Source organism: Phoca vitulina, unplaced genomic scaffold, assembly GCF_004348235.1.
Source record: "Phoca vitulina isolate PV1807 unplaced genomic scaffold, GSC_HSeal_1.0 scaffold22, whole genome shotgun sequence".
NCBI lineage: Eukaryota > Metazoa > Chordata > Mammalia > Carnivora > Phocidae > Phoca > Phoca vitulina.
This window is the reverse complement of record NW_022589725.1, coordinates 42,820,700-42,843,295: the sequence shown is the minus strand read 5'-3', so window position 1 is coordinate 42,843,295 and position 22,596 is coordinate 42,820,700. Positions and strand designations below refer to the sequence as shown.

At 43.4% G+C, this 22,596-nt stretch overlaps 1 protein-coding gene across 13 annotated transcripts in view; it reads right to left on the bottom strand.

The window, feature by feature from the left end:
* Window positions 1-22,596, bottom strand: part of NCK2 (NCK adaptor protein 2) — a 148,824-nt gene that overhangs the window by 70,811 nt on the left and 55,417 nt on the right. For 7 of the 13 annotated variants that reach the window (XM_032419833.1, XM_032419831.1, XM_032419829.1 and 4 more), the window contains 2 exons: window positions 15,728-15,835; window positions 2,557-2,741 (listed from right to left, as the gene is read on the bottom strand). The gene's annotated coding sequence lies outside the window, so the exon portion shown is untranslated. Of the gene's footprint in view, window positions 1-2,556; window positions 2,742-15,727; window positions 15,836-17,193; window positions 17,668-21,964; window positions 22,224-22,596 lie in introns of those variants that run through there. The other 6 variants (XM_032419839.1, XM_032419838.1, XM_032419836.1 and 3 more) reach the window with 3 other exon arrangements.

Sequence of the window (22,596 nt, the reverse complement as noted above, 5' to 3'; positions counted from 1 at the left end):
CTCAGCCCCTCTGAGGTGTAGCTGGGACACTCCACCCTCCTCAAACTGCTCCCCACAGCCCAGCCTTAGGTACAGGTCTCAGCTGGGACAGGGCAAACTTTGAGTCCTAATAACTGGGAAATGCATCAGAGGCTGACATCCCACTCACCACTTTACCAGGCTAGTGCGGCCTCCATTTCTTTCCAAAATATGCCCTTGGATAAAGTCACTTTTCCTGCTGGCGCTTGAAAGACCACTGACCAAGAGCATGCTGGGTCCCCACTCATTATTGCTTAAATGATCTGGAGACTCTAAGAGCCATTACCCAGCGAATCCACCCAGCCTGTCCTTACCAAAGGGACCCACTATGCCTCTGCACACACATGCCCTCATTCTCTAAAATTCACTCCAAACACAGCTTCCCGTGGCTTTTCCAGACTCCTTTCTGAGGGGCAGTCCACTATGCCTTGGGCACCAGGGACTCACTATAAGAACCTCAACCAGAGCTGTCAGGGTCCTGCCCCCATCCCCACAAGGGCAAGAGAAACGCTGTCTAGAGCTTATTTTATCTATTTTTGTAGCTGCTAAAACCCAGTGCTAGAACTGTAAGAAAAAATAGTCTAGAATCCAGTTGGTGCTCACAATATTTATTATATGAATGGATACATCTAATGATTTTCCCACTGGACATTTATCTAAACCACAGAAGTAATTTTTAAGAAGTTACAGGGTTTTGGCCATGGATGTCATGAGCTTATAAAAATTAATTCTTTAAAATAATATGGGTATGGATATTGTATAAGTATCTTTTCATGGTTATGAATGGTTCTCTACCTAGTTGTACCCAGGAATCAGCCATTTGCCCAACAGTCACTGACAGCTGCCAGGCACTCGTGCAGAATACCCTGCTCGGAGTGAGCATGTTACTACCCTGCCTACCACTCTCTGGGAAAGAGAAACTTTCAGAATAACTGAAATGATTAAGTGTGTTAATATCGTTAAGTGTCAGATGCTGATACTGATGAATTACTGATGAATTCTGACGATCAGATTTGAGGATTTGTGCTTATTTTTCTCTTACTGCCATGAAATACATGACTGCATTTATAAAATACTAAGTCTTAAAAGGTTCCAATTCAATCACTATTAAAAAAAAAATTGATCTGCGACTTGAGGTCGCAGATTTCCTGTGTAACGGAAATCTCCTAGGACTGGATGTCTAATATCCCAATGGTGTTTATCTTATATCATGTCTGCAAGAGAAACTTGGGAGTGCCCCATTAATGCATGAGGGGGTGTAAGGCTAGGAAGAGACAGGTCCAGGGAGCAAGGTCAGAATAACTTTGAGCATAGCGGGAGGAAGGAAGGAGGGCGTAGAATCAGGCTGCACAATATGACCTCCAAGCTTTCGATTCCAAACCAGGATGTAGATCTGGAAATCACAACACTCTAAATAAATGAGACATGTCATTTCCACCAAATGAAACCATAAAGGATAATAAGGTGAAGACACCCAGAGACACTTAATCCTACCCTTATGAAATACTACACATTATTTCTGTGCTGTTCTGGTTACCACACATCAATAAGGAACATAAGTGAAATTAAGAAGCCTCCAAAAAAGAAAAAAAAAAAAAAAAAAAAGTGGTCGGGGGGGGGAAAACCCCACTCACAAGAAGTTTAGTAGTAGTTTTAGGCCAAATGAAAGACAATTCTAATTTATATTAAACCAATAAACTTACAGATATCACACCAAGAGATTTTATAGTCCAAAGTTATAGATCCAAGAATAGTTTAAAACAATTTGTGAATAACACAGGCAAAATAAGGTTCTGAAGGAAAGCTAATGAATTTGGGTGCTCTCCCTACTGGGGATGAAACTGTACCTTCTCATAAAGCACTCCTTATTGCCTGGCCAGAGACACACCACCAGATTAATCCGACTATCAAACCGCAACTCTTATATTTAAATCAATGTCCCAAATGATTTTTTAGGGTTGAGAAATATCTGTTATACAGACACATGTTTTCGTCCAGTACCTGTTGTTATAGGACCCCTGGATCTCCGAGCCCACATGCTGTATTACCGGTACAATTTTAACACACATGAGCAGATTTCTCATACAAACAAGCACAACATTCCCCAGAATCCTTTATCTGTTGGCATGTTTTCATGTAGACTTATCTTCCCAAGACCAAAGTCGGAAGGAACCTTTACGAGACTAAAAGTAGCCTAAAGGCAATTCTTGTTTATCTCATCATCCCAAAGCAGCACACAAAAGGCCTGGCTCAAGACCACCTGTTGGGCCGCAGAGCTGGGGCATCAGGGCATTTTACAAGTGGGGGACACCCACCATTCTGCTTTCTAGCTACTCGGTGCCATCATGTGCTGATGCAGGAACAGCAATCTAATTTTTGAACCAGAGCCCTTGAAACCTTCAATTGGATGTGGCTCAACACTTTGGGGCCACACTTAACTGCCACTTAATTCATGTAAAACCTACTCTGCAAATCAAGCATTTGAGGCAAAAGCACCAACTTCTCGCATTTGTTTTAAGCAGGGCACTGCAGACTTACCTTTGGCACTCACTTGTAAGAGATGACTGGCAAAATGCAGAACTCCTCAAAAGGTGAAGTTCTCTGCTGGTCACACGTCTGAAGTTACAAAGCTGCAGGAATTCTCCAAATTCTTGAATCCAACCCAAATCTCAGCAGAGAATTATGATCTGGGCAATCACTTGTATAAAAGGAACATAGGAAATCTGAAGGGGAACAGAAAAAAAAAAAAACCATATATTATGACTGCCTGCTTGTAAGTAACTGCATGATTATTTATTTGCATGAAACCAGTATTTTTTTTTTTTTTTTAAGATTTTATTTATTTATTAGGGGGAGAGAGAGAGATTGGGAGAGGGAACAGAAGCAGAGGCAGAGGGGGAAGGAGAAGCAGGCTTCCCGCTGAGCAGGGAGCCCGATGTGGGGCTTGATCCCAGGACCCTGAGATCATGACCTGAGCCGAAGGCAGACGCTTAACCCACTGAGCCACCCAGGCACCCCGAAACCAGTATTTTTAATACACCCTGGAAACAAGTTGCTTTGTACCTACTGACCTCTACCCAAACAAAATTGTTCTCCTCCTCTACCTTCAGCTCCCTGTTACCAGTTCTGAGGCAGTCAGGTACCTCTGTGGAGGGAAGAGATGGGGAAGGTAGGGACAGGTGGCCACCAACAAGATTCTTCCAGCCCTCCTCTCTACAACTTCTCCCCACACCCTTCAAAGCCTGCCAAAAACAAAAGAAAGGTGTGCCAAGTGGAAAGGAAGCAAGTCTGAGAGCCTAATTAAAGGGAGAAGAATTGCAGAGAGCATGGATATTTAAATTTAGAGACTCGTTCCTCTTTTGGAGATCTCCTGCACTGGCCATTTATTGAGAGAGGCCCCCTACTGGACCCATAGCCTTGTGCTAAAAACAACCCTGCAGGAAATCTGGGAATAATATCCTGAAACTACAAGGAAGTTGAGACCAGAAAAGCCTGACAGAGGTGATGGGCAGCCTCTCCCTCCTGCTCCTGGAGAGTTTGCTGCTGCCTTATGTTCTCTGTACTTGGGTGGCTATTGTCAATCCTTGCCGGCATTGGTGAGGGGTCCCTGAAGCTCTGTGGACCTCCAAGAGAGTTCACTGACATTTTTAATTATATTTCAAACCCAGAGGGGATCTGTCCTGACAGTTCACTCAGAGAAGATCTATTAATTCATCCCTGGCATGATTATGACCCAAAATGTTAAATACCCCATAGAAAAATCAAATTCTATTTTAGTCAAATAGAAAAAGATAATTCAAGTAGGACAGCAAGTTCATAAATTTTGATTAAAAAATTAATTCCTCTTTTGCATTCTCTAGCATTATTTTAAAGGCTGCATGACTTTTTTTTCAAGATTTATTTATTTATTTGAGAGAGAGAGAGAGAGAGAGCAGGGGGAGGGAGGAGGGGCAGAGTGAGAGGGAGAGAAAGTCTCAAGCAGCATCTGCGCTGACTGTGGAGCCCAAAGTGGGGCTCGAGCTCACAACCCCCAGATCCAGACCCGAGCCAAAACCAAGAGTTGGATGCTTAAGCAACTGAGCCACCCAGGAGCCCCAAAGGCTGCGTGACTTTTAAAAATTACACTATTTAATGCAGGGAAAAGGTGATGCCCAAACACAATGGGAACACTAGACTGGGGACAAGACAGTAAATGTGTCCCTGGACAATTACACCCTTCCCTCTGCTGAGTGTTTACAATAAAATGACAGGGTTTCCAAAAATAAAAGTTTTGGTATCTGGACTCAGGTCCTGACCAAGTGTTCTATTTCACTTTACTGTGCTTACCGAAGAAAGCCACCGACTAAACACAGTCATGCCCACAAAATTCACCTCCATATTAGTATTTTCAGGGGTATAAGCTGGATTTTTTAAAATTTTAATTGAAAAGTGAATCTGCCTGGAGTCGGATCCCCCGGGCTGTTGTGAGGGGGCGTCTGGCAGCTAGTAGAGCTGTCTGCACATGGGCCTCCCTCTGGATGCACTGTGCTCTCACCAGTGAAGTTTTTTAATTCTCTCAACAACCTTCCACAATAGCTATTAACACCCTCTTTTTCACATGAGTTAACTTTCTCGGGGAGGTGAAGGGTTTTCCTTAACAACCTTCAGTGAGGAACGCAGGCCTCCAAAACTCTAGACCCATCACAGCAATGGCAAGCCTGGTGCCACAGCAGACTTATTTACCAGGCCATAGCTGAAGAACAATGGGCTGGATCTGGAAGCCCAGTCCTTTGATACTCAGTGTCGCGGGCAAGGTGGAAAAGCCAGATGGAATAGAGCAGAATTTGAACTCATGGAGGAGCTCCAATCAAAGTGACACCATTTCAAGTTCGTTTAAAGGTGCCCGTAGCTATCTGGGATTCAAGATGACAGCATTTTCTTGGAGAAAAGCATTTCACGGACAAACCATCGTCCATGCACTCAGCATACACCTCAAATGGAAATAAACAGAGGGATCAACCTTGTGTCATCCTGGGTTTCAAGGTAGCCTGCCCACTGCCTATGTCTAACGTGGTGGGGTTATAGCATATTCAAAACCTCTGTTAAGGACAAACATTTCAAATCAGATCTTAAGTACAAAGATCTAAACCCATCAGGAAAGCAGACACTCTTGTGCAAAAACCACCACAGACTGCAAACACTACCAAGTACACGGTCAGTTGGAGTGCAGAAGGCTCTCACCCAAGAAAGAATTCACTCAAGGATGGTCTACACACCGCGCTTCAGCCAGATGGGACTGTATGAAATGGGTCTATGCTTTCCTTTGAAAATATTTCTCCACTAGCTCCCTGTGCATCTCCCCTTAGATGGAAGAGGAAGAGGTAGGACTGGAAAGGAATTAACACTAATACCAAATATATCTCTCTCTCTGCATTATTTTGGACCCCTAATAACACAAAATTTTATCATTGTGAAATCCACAGGATTATCTGAATTCTCTGTAACACTGACGTTTTCTTTTTTTTCAACTATGTTTTGAAAAACCCGAGCCACAACTTGGGGCTTCTCCTCGGTCTTTTGGGGGGCAGCTGGCTGCAGCACTTGCTTCCGCTGTGAGGGCATGCTCTGGGCTTGCGCACCTCAGTGCCTCGATCTGCAACTCTGGGAGCACTGCCCGTCCTGGGGCCAGAGCCTGGCACCGAGACGCCCCCGTGTGGCTACCTTAGTCTCACTTAAACTTCCAGCGCCTGCTGCAGCACCAGACACGTCTTCTGGATGGTCCCAGGCAGTTCCCTCACACCTGCATGGAGGTCCAGGGGTGATGTCCATCACGAATGCACTTCGCTCCGGAGGAGTCACTAAGGGTTAATAAGAGGCTATGTGCCCCGTTCTGCTGATGGCTATGTGCTGGACACAACAGCTCGACCTGCTTTACAGGTGGCCCAAGTTCCCGGCCAACTCCAATCTCCCAAAGCCTCAGACTGAGTGCTCAGGTGATACCACCTCGCCTCCTTGATTCACAGAACTGAGTAACATAAAAGGCAGGGAGAAGGGTTTGTACTGGTCCCAGTGAAACACGGCACTGGTACTCCACCCTCACAGCGACCTTGGGAGATAAATCTTATCATTCAGCTCAGGAACTAAACCACCAGATGTCCCCCAGCCGGAATCTGAAGCTACCCTGGGGTCTGATTTCAAAGCCCAGCCTCGCTCTTTCTTCTCAAAAAAGATCACCACTAGCAGGCAGAGCCTGGAGACTCAGGCGAAGATTGTCTCCCGTTGCCCTATGTCGGGAGTCTCTGCTACCCCGGGAGGCTGGCTTCAGCCTCTCCAAGAGGGTAGGGACAGCACAATGCTGTAGCAAAGAAGCCCGCCCATGAAGGTACATACCACTTTATTTTCAAAGAAACTGTTTCTCTTTGATGCTAATGCAGCAAACACAGAATTACCGAAAGCCACAATCTGACTGGGTTGGGTACCGCACACAACGTAAAGACTCACAGGCCCCCTCAGGTATGCATCATAACCAAAACTTACATATGCCACACACCAAGAGAACCCCCCAGACCCCTAATCTGTAGACAGCGAGAAAGACAATTATCTTTTTTCTTTTATTTAAAAAAGGGGGGGATCACGTGACTATCATAGGCCTCTGGGCTCACGAATGCCACAGCCTCATCTCATCCTTTCTTCCCCTCCTCGCCCTTCCCACGTTGAGACCCCTCTTCAGAGCACATAGGCCCCACAATGGCCTAGGGGATATCCAGCTCAGAACGAATATGGAGGGTCACCGCCTGACCAGAACAACATGGGGACAGGCTGCCTTGTTGACTTCTGGCAGAACAAGCTATATTTCATTCCTACCGAACTACTTGGCGGAAAACTTTATTCCGGTGGAAAAGTGCTCATTTCAGACACTGAACAAAGCTACACAAAAGTCTCCTTGAATGGCTTGGCTAAAACTCAAGCCTCGTTTCTCCCCTCGTGCACGGTGGTTCCCAGTCAGGGCCCGGAGGGTACCGAAGGCCATAAGCTAGTTTCCAAAATTTCAAAAAGTCCCATGAAATTAGGATTTTTACTCAAGATAAAGCAGTCCTAAGCAGGACAGATACCAAGTTTTTCTGCACTGGGCTAGATTTACATCAGGTCTAAATGATAAAGCCGGTTCTCAACTGATTCTGTTGATCAGAAGGTCGTTAATGAAAATGGAAAAAAAAAAAGTACTAATTTCTAACTCTCCGAACAGCCCCCAAGAGGCATCACATGTGGCTAAGGTAGGTGTCTGGGGAGGAGGGTAAATGGTCAGATTTTCAGCTCTGAGGTTTCTAGGTTCTAAAATAACAGAGATTTCTGTGGCGCCTGGGTGGCTCAGTTGGTTAAGCGACTGCCTTCGGCTCAGGTCATGATCCTGGAGTCCCGGGATCGAGTCCCACATCGGGCTCCCTGCTCAGCAGGGAGTCTGCTTCTCCCTCTGACCATCCCCCCTCTCATGTGCTCTCTCTCTCTCTCTCTCTCAAATAAATAAATAAAATCTTTAAAAAAAAAATTTTTCTAAAAAAAAAATAAATAAATAAAATAACAGAGATTTCTGCCTTCAGGACTGAGAAAAAGAGCAAAACTGCAGGTAGTGGGGTCAACCACATATAAACAGGCCAGAGAAAGTGAAAAGCCAAGAGACCACGGGACAGGAGCATGAGGGTTCCAGGCTCGGCTCAGCAAGCCCAGTGCCCTGTACTGTATGACTCTGCCTGTTTGCTCCACCAGGACCAGGGTCCCTCAGCTCTGATTCAGCAGCTTTGACATGCAAATGGATTTAATAATTATCAAAAATTGATGATGCAGTACCAAAAAAATTATTAAACCTTATCTAAAATTCTGTGACAAAAAAAGTCATAATGCAAATCTTAATATGAATTTAAATATTACAGTCCGCTGCTGAAAAATTCTAACAGATAGGAATTTGATTAGTAACGCCATTTCCAATGGTTTGTAAAGATTTTGTTTATACATTTGATGGTAGCCTCTTCAATACAATATTCCATTCTCCAAAAGGTCTGATAAGGTGTTACTCTTAAGATCTTCCCACTAGTCCAAATCAGTTTTCAGAAACAGCATGAAAAACCCTTGCCACACATCTCAATGCGGTAACTAGACAATCTAATTACATATACGGGCATACGTTGGAGATACTATGGCTCCAGGTCCAGACCACTGCAATGAAGTGAATATTACAAAAAGCAAGTCATGAATTTTTTGGCTTTCCAGCTTATTTATAGTTTTGTTTATACTACAATGCAGTCTATCAAGTGTGCAATAACATTAGGTCTAAAAAAAAAAAACAATGCACGCGCCTTAAAAAATACTTTATTGCTAAAAAATGCTAGCCATCATCTGAGCTCTTAGTGAGTCATAATCACTGATCACAGATCACCATTACAAATGTAATAATAATGCAAAAGTTGGAAATACTGCAAGCCTTACCAAATGTGACATAAAGACATGAAGTGAGCAAATGCCGTTGGAAAAATGGCACCAATAGGCTTGAGCAACCCAGGGTGGCCACAAACCTTCAATTTGTAAAAAACACAATATGAGCGAAGTGCAACAGGATGAGGTATGGCTGTAACATTTTTAGAAGGCTCACTAGCATTCTTTATGACATAGGGTTTAGTTATTGTCCAGGCAGTTACAATACCAATAAAAAGCATACTGAGAACATAAACTTTAAACACTAAAATGCACTACTGAATAAAACTTGTGCAAACCCCTCTTTTATTTAAAAAGACAGATGAACAGGAAGGAAGGAAGGAAAGCAGGCAGGCAGGCTGGCTCTGAAATCTTATCTGAGATAATTTAGGTGTGCTAGGTGATCCAAAAGATTTAACTCTGAATATATGTAAGAATGATTTTGATTATTTTGCTGAAGTTCATGTCCCTTACCTTTTGGGGATAAAGGACTGGAAGAATGAGGGAAACTCCAAGAAAGGCCAAAGTCAACAAATGGGGTCGGGGCAAGCAAATCCTCTTTCTCTCCTCTCCCGGCCACACTTCTCTCTCTCACGTGCGTGTGCGTGAACACACACACACGCACTCGCTCACATTTTTTTTTTTTTTTTTTTAAATAGAATCCTAAAAAGCAGGCAAGGCCAAGCACAAGCTGTTGGTAGGAATGGAAACCAGGTGAGGAATATGATTTTACTTTTTAACTGTATTCTTTTCTGTAACATTTTTACAACTATGTCTTACTCTGGTGATTAGGATGTTAAGCTATTTGATAAAAACTCCATCCTCTTCTTCATTTCTCTTCACTGCCTGGTCTTCTGGGGAGAAGCCTGGCCTGGCTGCCCTAGGGCATGTGCTCCTTCCCCTCCCTTTCATTCATCCCCCACCCAGCACAGAACAAGCCCTCACCACCAGCCCTCCTCTCCATTCCTGGTTCCGCTACTCCAGATCTCCTCTGCTAAAATGGCTACTCACCATCTTGGTCTGCAAAGCCCTCTCCCCCACCTTCACACCTCATCTTTGGGAACTCCCTGCAAACTCTCAGCTCCCTCCCCGCCCTGCCCCCAGTGCTCAGTGGAGGGGTGAAATCCTACCCTCTTTCAAGAAGCTGTTCAAGGCCCCTCCTCTGTGAAGATTCCTAGATGTCTCCAGAGTCGGTTAAACACTCTTCCTCTAGGTTTGAATTTTGTCCCCCAAAATTCATATGCTGAAGTCCTAGCCCCCAGTACCTTAGAATGTAACAGTATTTGGAGACAGGATCTTTAATGAAGTCACTAGATTAAATGGAGACTGGGGCTAATCCAATATAACTGATGTCCTTATAAGAAGAGGAAGTGACACAAGGGATGTGTAAGCACAGAGGGACGGCCATGCAAGGAGGCAGCAAGATGGTGGCCATCTACAAGACAAGGAGAGAAGCCTCAGGAGAAACCAAACCTGCCAACGCCTTGATCTTGGACTTGCAGCCTCCAGAACTGTGAGAAAATAAAGTTCTGTTATTTAAGCCACCCAGTCTGTGGTATTTGGTCATGAAAGCCCTGGCAACCCAATATACCATCTCCTTCACCAGACTGTTAGCCCACAAATTCTCACCACATACAACAAGAACCTGAAAAATACGTCCTAAATGAATGCAGGAATGAATGAATGGAAGGAACCAGTCAGTAACAAATCCACCAGAAAATCCACAGAGCATCTCCCTGCCACCTTCCTCCTGGGCACAAAAGGAACAGATTCTCCAGTCTTCGTACTTTTGTTAAAACCCAGTTTAAATACTGCCACCCCTGGGAACATGCTCCTGAGTCTTGCCTTCCCTCCTCAGTGCAAAGTCCTATTGCAGCATTCACCATACTGTACCATAGCCATTGTACTTTGCACTTTAATGTAGATCTTTAACCATTTACAAAAATAACCAGGATATATCTCCCTAGCTACCTTAACACTCAACCTCATCATTTATTGGCCTAGGCCAATCAACCAGGCCCCAACCCTGACTAGGTGACTTTAAAGCAAATCCCACAGAAAAATTATTTTATCTGTACACACTTCAGTGTATACCACCAACAGATAAGTACAACTCCATTATTACACCTAAAGTAATCATTAACTCCTTAATATAAACCTCATATTTAGTGTTCCCATTCTTCCAGTTTTCTCATAAATGTCTTTTTATAGCCGATTTATTTGAATCGGGATCCAAATAATGTCCATAAATTACAATGTCTTGCACGTTTTTTAAGTTACTTTAAATCTATTTTATTTTAAGGATGATTTGTTGAAGAAACGGAGTCATTTGTCCTGCAAAATACCTGGCATTCCAGACATTGTAGATTTCATCTCCCTGACGCTGTTTTACAGCGTTTCCTCCACCCCAGCACTTCCAGTGAACGGACAGTTGGCAAGGGACTCATCAGATGGGAGAAGACTTTCTCAAGGGCAGGGACCCAGCGCTGACCCCATACTTGGTACCAGAGAGCAACCCAATTAATCAATGATTCAGTAAATGACAAAACAGATTGGAGGTGCTGATGTTATTGGTGCACTTCTCTGCTTCCGTCCTTTCCACTGGTCCCATTTTCAAGAGTGATCCTCCCTGGGATCAAGGGTATGGTGCTTCTCCAGTTCTGGGCCCTTCAGAAAGAAAAGGTCCTGTTCTCCTTCTTCAACTGGGAATAGATATATAATACTTAAGACTCAAAGTTATAAAACAGTCTAGGCACTGGGGCGCCTGGGTGGCTCAGTTGGTTAAGCGACTGCCTTCGGCTCAGGTCATGATCCTGGAGTCCTGGGATCGAGTCCCGCATCGGGCTCCCTGCTCGGCAGGGAGTCTGCTTCTCCCTCTGACCTTCCTCCCTCTCATGCTCTCTGTCTCTCATTCTCTCTCTCTCAAATAAATAAATAAAATCTTTAAAAAAAAAAAAAAAAAAAAACAGTCTAAGCACTGAATGATGTTCTTCTGGTTTTTAAGAAAATAGTTTAAGAAAAATAACCATCAGTGGGGCAGATGAGCCCTGGGCAGTGGCTCAAGGTGGCTTGGTTTCACTGATGGACATTCTTACACAACTCCAGAAAAGCAGCATTTGTGCCCCCAAACTACCCTATTGAGAATGCTTCCCCTGTATTTCTCTAAAACAAGAGTCCTTTTTTTTTTCCTACAAGAAACATTTCAATTGTTTTCTATAAATCTAGGCCCAGAATTAATCAAATCAGAAACCTCAAATCCTTTATTTCCCTCGTCCTTCAAGTTCAACACCTTGGTGTTGTTTTAGCACCACACATTAATTTTAGAGAGAAAACGAGATCTGCTAAGCCTGCAGTTGACACGCATGGGCATCATGGGATGGAAACATCCAGAGAGAGCTGTTTAGGTCAGGGCCTGGGTTCTAATTAACTCAGGATTAAATCATCATATCCGCAACTGAGTGAACTACACGTACTGATGCAGATTTTTACTATTCCAGGGATTTAGTGTTTACTCAGACCCCATCTTTGTTCTAGATCACATCACTGGCCTTTTAAGAAACCAAAACAGGACTCTCAACATGAGGGTGGGGGACATGAGTTTTACAGCTATTAGATGAAGGTAATGAGTGAAAAAAGACTGGGAACAGTCCCTGACCTTTGGCCCCTGAGAAGTCCCTGGAAGCATACAGAACCATTAAGTTCTGGAGAAAGATTTTGTGGGAAGGTTGTTTGTTTGTTTGAATTTTGTATATTCCTGGTAACTGAGAAGCTTCCCACAGAATGAATTTGCTTCTAAAAAACTGTAGGGAAAAACATCTCACTGCACATTATCCTATTTTACTTCTGATGGGTACTGAATAGATTTGTTTTCCCCACTTTAAAGTAGGGGTGATGCTCATATATATATTATAGTATCCCCTAAATTATTGTATAAAATTCCATAAAATATGTAATGAAAAGGGAGTAAGTTAAATTTTGCCACCAAAAAAGGGGCTCATAGTTATAAAGTTTAACTTACAGAGAACAAATTTATGATTATTCCAAATGAACAGGAATTTTATTAATACTGTGTTCTGAAAGTATCCTTAGCTACTTTTAAATATTCTTAAAATGGTCAAAGTGTGTTTCAGCCACATTCTCCCCAAATGCCAGATGCTTTCACAATTCTGTGACTTTATGTCTACTATTTCTTCCCCCATACTGAGATAGCTTTATCGCTCCAGCTTCCCAAAGCCACTATCCAGCTAAATCCAACTCATTGTTCAGAAATGAACTCAACCAGTTCCCTGTTTGGGGACATTCTATAGGAATGGAAGATGTTCCTGCAGAAATCATTCTTTTATAATCATAAACTCCCCTATTTAAAGGCTATCTAGACAGGAAGAGCCTCTAGGAAAGGACCTCCACATGCTGAGGTCCATATGGCTTGGCCACATGGCAGGCGCTCGATAAAATGATAATAACAGACATTTATCATCCAATAAACTTTCACTTCTTTAATTATATTTGTAAGATCTGTTGCAATTGTCCAATACCCTACAGCATTCAGTGCCATCTGGCCCAGAATCCTCTCCTCCCAAATTTCAATCCAAGAGACCCTGAATCCCTTATACAATTGTCCTTGAGCCAGCCCATGAGTGTCAACATGGAACCTTAAATACAGATAATAACCTAACTATGCCAAAACCAAATGAGGGTTCTACTTACAAACCATATTTCTTAATTTTACTTTTATAAATTCATTTTTCTTGAGTTTTTCATTTGTTAAATAAATGAGCAATGAACCAATGAGAGAGAATGAATCGAAGAGTACTTTGAAATTCTAGAGCTCAAAAAAAAAAAAAAAATATATATATATATGACTTCCTATGGCAGCTGCCCAATTAATGCCATTGATAAAGCCATTCAAATGCTGTGTGTGGGCTGAAATCCAATTAAGTCATTTCTGTCTGAATATCCCCAAAGAGCCTCCTGGTGAGCTCGAAGTGGAAATAATCACAAATGCCAGATTAGCTGTGTAAGCACTTCCGAAGCTGAAACCAGACAAGAGCGTGAAAATCTACATGTCCAGCCTTTTAACTGGGCACAAAGAAAAAAACATTTCAATGACCACCTGGCAGAAAGTCAAACCCATTTCCTTGGTCTCCCAGGTTTTCTCAGATAATCCTCACCCAGTGTAAGCGTCAAAAAGAAAAAGCTTTGATCCCTTCATTTACACACATTATGAAATGATAAACTTCCACTCCACAATGCAATTTTGTGCACAGAGGAAACAGAGTCAGGAGGAGATTTCAAACTTTCTCTGAATTCGCCATTTTACTCAACCAACCCCTTTATGGAGTATGTCTTGAAATTAATAAACTCTGAAATTCATAATTGCCTCTATGCATGGAATTTGTCCCATAAAAACATGCAAGCGAAGCCAAAACCTTTGAGAGGCTGCGGGACAAAAGAGATTCAGCTCATGAGTTCAATTTCTCTTTCATCTTACAACCCATCACTCAGATTTACAACTCGGCAAAATACAGAGTATCTTCAGCTTATGTACAATAGCCGAAATCTTGAGTGTTCTAACCATGCTGTCCAGAAATGGGAAGGGCTTTAGCTTGCCTCTTCATTCTAAACGGATCCCACCTGAGACCTACTGAATTACAGTATCTGCAGTTTGGAAAAGCTCCTAGGTGGTTAAAATGTCAGCCCCAGTTAAGAACCAGTACTGTAGAGAAAAGACCAGAAAGTGAAAAGGGCCAGTTCAAGAAGCCCTATTCTCTCAACCCTAAATATTCAAATACAAGGGTTGTCTGAAAGAAGATTAATCCAGGTAATGAAGTTAGCCGTGCCTCTGTGTATGATGCAAAGGATGCAAGGACTTTGTTTTAAACTGGATGCCAATCCCCGTTCTACGTCTTTGTAGTTATAGGGTGTTGAGGCTGCTACTTTGCCCCAAAGCCTAGGTTTCCTTGGAGGCAGTATCAGTCACCTCGCTGGTGGAATGAAAAGTCACACTTATTCAATGAAAATGTGTTGCACATCTGCTGTGTGCAAACACTGTACATAAATAAGGCACAGCACAGATGCTGTCCTTCCTAAGGAACTCGGGCTGGTCAGGGACCAAAGTCAAATAGGAGATGACACAGCAGTGCTCTTTATTTCATTTGCTATAAGAAAACACACCTACAAAAAAAAAAAATCAGCTGAACTGTGTGAGGTAACTTATAAAACAGATGTGTGCTATCCAAAATATCTGCCAGTATCTGCTTTAAAAAATAAAAAATAAAAAATTCTGAGACAAGCAAACTGAGTGTGTGTGTGTGTGTGTGTGTGTGTGTAACAGCTTTAGGTAAAAAATAATCTATGATGCAACAGAAAGTAGGACTAATCTCGCTTTCCAGAGACCAACCTTCCAATAGGAAGGTCTCTCGGGATCTCTTCTCCAAGCAAAAACCTTCCTCGCTGGAACAATGCCAGGTTCCCTGAAACTCACTATCCCAATACTGTTCCCGCTTCTAGACAGACTTCAAGTTAATTAATCCAACAAGTATGTTTTCAACTCCTACCAGTACCGTGCGGCGCGCTGGACACACAACATACAAGACAGATGTATGTTTCGCCCCCACAAGGCAGACACAACAGACAACTGGAGGAGCCAGAATGGGGACCCTGGATGCTACGGGTCATTATCGCTCACCCCTGTAAGTGGCACACACACTCAGAGGAGGACGTCAGCGCAGGAAATGGAAATGCTGGTGCTAACTAGCAGGTAGCGATGCCTGACCCTGCCCTGCTTCTCGGGCAGCATCACACCTGCACGGTGGGGCTGGCCTCTCACTACACCTGGCAGGTGTTTTCTGAGTGACATGCGCTCCTCACAAGTCCTCCTATTGCACCCCACCGTGCCAGTTTCAGTCCACTGTCCCAGCTCCACAGGAGTTCTAGATTCTGATTCCGTCATGGATGCTCCCTATCTCTCCATCCGTTCATCACCTACAAATCTGACACACAGGTCAACATCCATGCTGCGGCACAGATCACAGCCAAGGACAGCAGGCATCTGAGATCTGAACTCAGGGACGATCAAGCTAGCAGTCCACATTCTGTGGCTGTGGCCGTCCAACCAGCTCCTAATCCACACAACAGTTCAGCAGGCATCTGAGATCTGAACTCAGGGACGATCAAGCTAGCAGTCCACATTCTGTGGCTGTGGCCGTCCAACCAGCTCCTAATCCACACAACAGTTCAACATGCACGGAGACAGGCCTGTTACCTGATTTGGTGAACGAGCTTTGGCTCTGGAATGAAATGCCAACTCCACCCCTGCTTGGCTCTGTCTTTCGGCCAGATGGCTTACCACGTCTAAAGCTTAAGTTTTCTCCTATAAAATAGAGGATAAAGAGAAAAGGATTACCTTACAGATGTGTTGTATACAGTAAGTAGCTATAAAAAGCACCCAGCAAGGTTCCCGGTACATAGTAGGTGCTCAGAGAAAACATTACTTTGTTCCCCCTACGAGACACTGAAATGCCTATCCTTGTGGCGGTGAGTGAGCTCAGGGTCACCCTGCCCCTAAACACCCAACCTCTGAATGGGGCCGGCCAGAGAACACCAAGAACAATCCCCACAGCTGTTATCAGAGGAGATAAGCTTAGCCAACTGGGAGATCAGAGGACAATGAGTGGAGGTGAGAAATGTCCTTTCTCTCCTTTGGCGCCGGCACTCCCTATAATTCCTTTGTGCCATGAGCCACTCCCCTCACTCCACTGAGCTATGTCTCACATACTCTGTCCCTCAGATTTTCTCCTTTTCTGTCTGTTGATGTTGTACACCTTTTTTTGTATGGAAATGGACTATGAATGTAAAAAACACATGACTGTTCCCCAACCTCGTACGGAGTGCATGAGATGATCCGGGGGTAAGCGGAAGTCAAGGGCACTGGTCAGGGGATAGGGTTGGGGGAACAGAGCACGGGGAGGGCAGACGACCACAGACAAATCCCCAAGAAGACAACGGCCCAGGAGGCTCCTAAAGAGTGACCAGGGTCAAGAGGGGAGGGCCCAGGGTGAGCAGGTACGTTAACACTAGAGACAGAAGTGGGTCCGACTTTATGCAGGCACCCTGCTGACATCCAGCCACCTGGCATCAAGGAGAAGAGATGCCGACAGGCTCCCGGCTGCCAGCTTTCACCTCCATTCCGTAATCTGGTTAAAGGCCTCTTTCCTGATTCTGCTTTTTTCTCCATTTAGAAAATAAGGACATTCGCTATCCCCAGCCTTCTGGTACTTCTCTCCTTCAAGGCCGCAAAGAATATCAACAGGGATCCTGCCATCCACCTGTGAGCGCGCATATGTCATCTGAACCTCAGTGTGTGAATGCAAAGCAGTCAAGTGCTCTCCTCCTAACTTTTCTCCTTTTGAGCTTTAATTTCTTCTCAATGATACCTGTTCTATACGATCCATTTTGAGGATTATTCTTTTTGACAAAAAACACCAACAAAAATGTACGTGAAAGGTGATCTGTCCTGCTCCTGCTACTGGTCCTATATAACACGAAGCACCACCACGCCTATGCTGCTCTGGGTCCCTCTCTCGGACGGACCAAGGACAGAAAGAACACCTTCTTGTTTTAGACCTTCGAACGTTGAAGTTCGCCTCACCTCATCTGTGGTTCAGCCTGCCATGTGCTACTCGAACACATATATCCCACTCTCTTATTTACTCCCAAATTATATCCTACCTTCCTTCAGCTTGCAAATCCAGGAACTGTGGGCCTCGGAGTTTCATGCACTAACGAGGGAAGGAAACAGACCAATGAAACAGCAAGCCTTTACTTAGCATTTACTGGGTGCCACACACTAGGCTGAGCACTTCTCCTACACATTCAGTCCTGACACCAGGATGTTTCACTGTCCCCGTTCGCAGCAGAGGAGTTAGGGGATGGGCTGAGGTGCGCTGAGTGCACAGGTGCAGTGAGAATTTGGAGTCCAGTCACTTGGGAACCCTTGGCCTTGACCTTATGCCTGCTGCCGGTCATGCTGAAGACCAAGGACAGCCAGGCTCAACAGTGCACCTGGGTCGAACAACTACACTGAACCCTCTTCCAAAGGATCACGTGGTAAGGGGGGAACTGGTTATGATCTCTGTTAAACACTGATGGAGAGAAAGGCTTAATGATGTCACATGAGCACAGTGGTTCTAAATGAAACAGATTTCCCAAAGACCAGAATCTACACTTACCAAAGAAAACTCTTCAAGGAACTCTTACACACCCTCCCTCTCTTTAAAAAAAAAAATAAAATATGTTATCATTAACTATTTTCAATCAAATTTCTCACCATACATCCTTAACTCGCCTCCCACATCCAAGAACACAGCTGGCGAGACTGCAGAGGGGTGGGCCAGGTAAGGACCATCAATATGCCTTCTTGCAATAGATATTATTTTACCCACTTTTGGACACAAGAGAGGGAACCATCTGCCTTCTACCCTAGGCCAAAACAACTCTTGTGATCTTTGGGCCTCTGCTGTCTCATTTACTGATATGCAAGCACAGCCATTAGCTTTTTACAGACTTTCATAGAATGCTATTTTGTTTTGTTTATTTAAGATAATAGAAAGTTTTCAGAGAACTCATCTCTTCCAGTTTGGCATGGCATATAACAGAACTAAGAAACAGGAACACAAACAGACGCAAGTGCTTCTGGGAATTTAGTATATGATAAAGGGTGCTAGCTCCAGTCACTGGGAAAAAGGCAAGACTTCTCAATAAATAGTGATGGGATACTTTGGTAGCCATCTGGAAGAAAGATGGAGACACACTTCACATCCTACAACAGGATGAATTCCAAATGCATCTAAGGTTTACCGTGAAAAATAAAAGTATAGAAGGACATATGGAAGAAATTCTTAGCCTTGAAGGAAAAACTTTTTTAAATCTATGACTAAAAATCCAGAAACCACAAAAGATGTTTGAATTCATCTACATAAAAATAAAAACTTTTTTTACATGGCAAAATATACCCCAGGCAAATCCAAAAGACAAAAAGAAAAGGGATATTTGCAATTCGTGACACAGACCAAGGCCTACTCTTCCTGATTCAGGAAGAGCTCCTTACAATTGATGAGAAGACCAGCCAATCAAGAAAAAGAGGCAAAGGAAACTGGATAGGAAAATATCTGCCTTTCAGATAAATGCTGGGCTTCAATAAAATAAACGTATACTAGAGTCATACAAAGATACCACCTCTCACCTATCAGACTGTCAGAGACCAGAAAATGTGGTAACAGATAGCACGGTGTCAATGTGAACTTCCCATTTTGATCACTATCATGTGGTTATTTAAAATGTTAACATCTGGGGCACCTGGGTGGCTCAGTCGGTTAAGCGTCTGCCTTGGCTTCTGGTCATGATCCCAGGACCCTGGGATCAAGCTCCCTGTAGGGCTCTCTGCTCAGCGGGGAGCCTGCTTCTCCCTTTCCCTCTGTGTGCTGCTCCCCCTGCTTGTGCTCTCTCAAATAAATAAAATCTTTAAAAATAAATAAAATGTCAACATTTGAGGAAGCTGGATCAAGGGAGGCAGAAGTTTTTTGTACCATTTTTGCAATTTTTTGTAAGCTAAAATGTATTTCAAAATAAAAGAACAATTTTTTTTTTATTTTAGTGTGATAAAACGGCATATTTGGTGAGGCTATGGGGAAGCAGGTAGGCTCGTGCACTGGTGACGAAAATGCAAAATTGCACAACTCTATGAAAAGCAATTGGGTGAGACGTATGAAAATAGAAACAGCCTAAATGCCCATCAGTAGGAAAACAGTAAAATACATTACATCTACAGACAAAGCGCTTTTCACTTATAAAACAGGAGGAATGTTTCTAAGTTCTAAATAGGAAAGAGTTTAAAAATAGATAGTTACCTCAGAAAAACAAGGTAAGAACACTTCAGGTTATTTTCCCCAAATGCGTTTATCTATGTAGAAACTTAACTACCACTTGGCTGCCTGGTTAAGCTGCCTCAAGTATATCCCGGCAGTTTATCCTCATGATGTTGAGATTCATGACCCATTTGAACTTAATTATCAGTAACCTTGGTGAGCTCACTACAGGCTTCTCCATCTAAATAACCCATAAAAATGTTTTTAATCCAAGCTACAGGGATCGCTGAGGAACCTCACCATTGATATCTGATTATCTGAAGATGAAAGCATTTCACCCTTCACTTCTTCTCTCTAAAATCAGTCCCCAAACTCTTAGGTTACTTTTTATTAAATTGAGATATAATTCACATGCCATAAAAATTCACCAATTAAAATGTACTATTTAGTGGTTTTACTTATTTTTAAAAGTTAATAGAGAAATCTCTTTGTATTATAAAAAGAAAAAGGGGGGAAACAAGAGGGAAACTAATGAGTTGAGTAACCTATTACTTAGATATTTCCGGAACATTCTGGACGTACAACAAACCATAAACCTTGCCTCTGGTAAGGCCATCTGGGCGCCCGGGATAGGAGGAAGGCTTCCCTCCATGTTAGATTTCAGTTGCCTTTTGCCTGTTTGTTTGCTTTTATATGTATTACTCTTTCAAATAAAAATTTCTTTCAACAAAATAATAGCAGATAGAAAACAAATCTTACAACAAGCTAACCTTAACGCCTACTCCTTTTACAGAACACTAAATCCTACAGATACTTCTGTTCAAAAACACATCTTCTGGAGCTAGGAGATAATTTAATATTCGCCCTGAAATAGATGGATCACACCAGTAAATGAACGAAAATGTAGTTATAATTTTGTTCTCTTCGGAAATGAACTGAATCAGATTAATGCAGCTAGTCATCCTGCAGTCAGACCTTCCTTAGGATGATTAAACTCTTTAAAAATCTGCAGCTAGTTGCCAGTAGCTTTAAAAAAAAGTGATGAAATCATAAACTAATGAGTCCACACCAACCTGCTGAAAGAGTTCTCAGTGCCAAATTTACGAACTAGTTGTTTTCTAGAAGCATCCTGCTTCCACAGAGAGGCAGAAGCTGATAGGCATCCACAATCTAAGGTGCTTTGTTTTACCTGTGGTTACAAAACACTTGGCTTCTGCTCCCTCATTCCAACTATGGGAGAACCATAATGAATCTCATCTTGGTTGTGAGTTGCTGCAAACCCAGGGACTTATCGACTGGGATTACAGCCCTCTCCCACGGGCCTGGCAGGAGCCTCAACAAGAGGAGGACCACGCTATACCCCCCACCAACCCTGAAGTCCCTAAGCCCCTGTCCTGTGCGTGGCTTCCTGCAGTGCCCACAGGAGTCTGAAGACTTCCTTCCACTTGCCCACACAGGCTGGTGGCTTGCTGCTTGGGCACACTGACTTTTCTTCCTTCGAAAGACATGCACAAACCATCTTCTGCCCTTATACTGAACATGGAATTGTGGTGCTGGTGGTCCCTTCATTCATGCTCTAGAACCCTGAGTGCAACCCTCACCACTCAGAATAGCACAAATTCTTGTTTTATTTCCGTGCAGGGGAAAAAAAAAAAAAAAAAAAATCAACCCCAGGCTTCAGAACCCTATCAATATTTAAGGGCTTCCCCTAAAATACGAGTTGAAATGCTGAAATAGGGGTATTTTGTAAAGTTCTAAATTTAGCAAAGGAAAAAGGCTTATAAATCAATGTCAGCTTCTCTCTTGTGGGGGCAGGGGAAGATGCAGAAAGAAAAGGGTTGGTGGCATAAGAAATGAATCAAAGGCCTAAAACGGATAATAAATGTTTATATCTTTGGGCCACAAATTAAAACCAGAAAGGAGTTTTGATGACTCAATCTATTTCTGAAAGACCACCCTCCTAACGATCTGAGCACTCTTCCACGCCCACCAGCAGCATCAAAACCAACCACAAAGAAGTGCTAACGCTCACAAGTAAAATGTTAATAAAATTTATCCTAGAAGACCAACTCCTAAGAGGGCTGCCAAACCTGTGAACTGTCATCATTAATGTCTTAACTGTTCTAGTGATACATATTTCCTTTCCTGGAATCGAACTGCTGTTGCATTTACTCGTGTCAAGAAGAAATGCCGAGGGGCGCCTGGGTGGCTCAGTGGGTTAAGCGTCTGCCTTTGGCTCAGGTCGTGATCCCGGTGTCCTAAAATCAAGTCCCACATCGGGCTCCCTGCTCATGGGGAGCCTGCTTCTCCCTCTCCTCCCCACTAGTGCTCTCTTTGGCTCTCTCTCTCTCTAATAAATACAATCTTAAAAAAAAAAAAAAGAAGAAGAAGAAGAAAAAAAAAGGAAAAAGAACAGCGATGTTAGGAACATCTGGAATAACACTAAACTACTGGATCTCTTCTTCATCACCAAAGGCAAAAGGCAGACAAGCTCTGAAACCATCAAGGACTGGACAATGTCCACCTTCAACATCAAAACCTCGGCCTCCTACGCCCGTCCTCACACTCCCAGGCCCTCTCTGGGAAGGACCAAGTGCAACTGACCCCACTGTCAATAGCCTCCAGGTGCCCCCTACCTGAAAAAGGGAGCATGCCCCCTTTTATCCATATCGCATTAAAGCCACAATGCGGTTGAATTATTCAGTCCTCTTCTTAGTGAAATGGAGTATTTCATAAGATAATAGAGAAAATGCAAAGCACAGAGATAAGAAAAATGTATCCTGTTATCATGCACATCATCAATGACAAAATAATTTCATAAGAGCAGCAACACTGCCAACCTCCCCGTGGGTCACCTACACTCACACATGCGCCTCTGAAGCACAATCTTTCTTTTTTTTTTTTTTTTAACTTTTTTTTTTTTTTTTGAGAGAGAGAAAGCATGAGCAGGGAGGAGAGGCAAAGGGAGAGGGAGAAGCAAACTCCCCGCTGAGCTGGAAGCCTGATGCGGGGCTTGCTGGAAGCCCGATGCGGGGCTTGATCCCAGGACCCTGAGATCTTGACCCAAGCAGAAACCAAGCGTCGGACACCTAACCAACTGAGCCACCCAGGCGCCCCTCGGGTCTTTTCATTTTAAATGACTTCTGTTCTCCTGAAGTCCTAGACATAAATCTACTGAAGAAGAAGAGAGAGAAAAGAGAGAGGGAGGACGAGTGAGGTGACCCAAGCTCTCGAAATTGTGGTTGAAACAGAGGGTTTCTCACCAGTG